At 30.6% G+C, this 1098-nt stretch overlaps 1 long non-coding RNA gene across 1 annotated transcript; it reads right to left on the bottom strand.

Moving 5' to 3' along the window:
• Positions 1-10: 10 nt before the first annotated feature.
• Positions 11-1098, bottom strand: LOC105460658. The gene is made up of 3 exons (XR_975861.1): positions 1023-1098; positions 368-611; positions 11-114 (listed from the first exon to the last, which is right to left on the bottom strand). It is a non-coding gene; the product is annotated as an uncharacterized LOC105460658 (long non-coding RNA).

Raw genomic sequence — 1098 nt, forward strand, 5'->3', positions numbered from 1 at the left:
CCTACTCATGGGCGCGTCATTTGACGGGCGAGTCACGCTTCATAATTTATCACAATCTTTCTTTGTCGGAAACAGTTACAATTTTTGGTCCGCAGGTTTTTACTAAGGCATGAACTTTTAAACAAAATTTTTTTTAACTAAAAATTTGGTGACAATGGCGATGAACGCTTTTGCAGTTGGATACATTCAACTGTAAACGCGTCAAACGCGCCAGTGCTAGACATCACTACTCAGGCAGAAATAATTGCTCTATAGATTTCGATTCGATGTTTATAGACATCCAATCGACGTCTATGGACCAATTATTTGTGCCTTGGTATACTTAATCTATAGTTATTTCTCACATGACGCGTCCATGAGTAGATACCTTAACTCATATACTGCACCATTAGTTCGTGAATGTTAATGGTTTTTCTTTTATTGACAATATTATATATTGTTATAATTTGAACTCATCAAACAACTATGATGAAACATTGTAGTTCTGTAGAATGAAAATTTTAATATCATGGTAATACTGTTTTATTTCAAGCAAATGTTTCATGCTGCATTGAATCCGAAAGTAACGGCACGCAGTCCTTTGAAACCAGAATATGTATGTAAAATTCACACTGAAATATTAAAAGCATTAATAATTGTAAATTCTATTATTCTCAAAGAGTTCCATTAATTCTTTACATATTTTATTAATAGCCCTGGCCTTTAAAATTTTATAATAAATTTGTCACATCGCACTTTCTAAAATATGCGATGTCACTATAATATATGTATTTAAAAATATTTAAAATGGCTGGAATCATTAGAACTCTGAGAACTGTTGAATTTCATAATTTAAACTTTAAATAGGAGATATTACGAGAAATTATAATAACATCTTAAGATGTATTTTTTTTAATAAAATCAATAAAATTGTTTATGAAAACTATTAGCAACTATTATTGACAAAATTTTCAATTTTTTAATAATAAAGAGCCATTTTCAAAGACTGTATTTGTGCTCACAATTTACTGGCGATTTGGTACCTGTCGTAAAATTTTGATGGCATAATTGCAGTGTAGGTCCAGCATGTACAGATTCTGATGTTCCACATTGTTGAAA

The sequence above is a fragment of the Wasmannia auropunctata genome, unplaced genomic scaffold (assembly GCF_000956235.1).
Source record: "Wasmannia auropunctata unplaced genomic scaffold, wasmannia.A_1.0 LD318063.1, whole genome shotgun sequence".
In the NCBI taxonomy this organism is placed as follows: domain Eukaryota; kingdom Metazoa; phylum Arthropoda; class Insecta; order Hymenoptera; family Formicidae; genus Wasmannia; species Wasmannia auropunctata.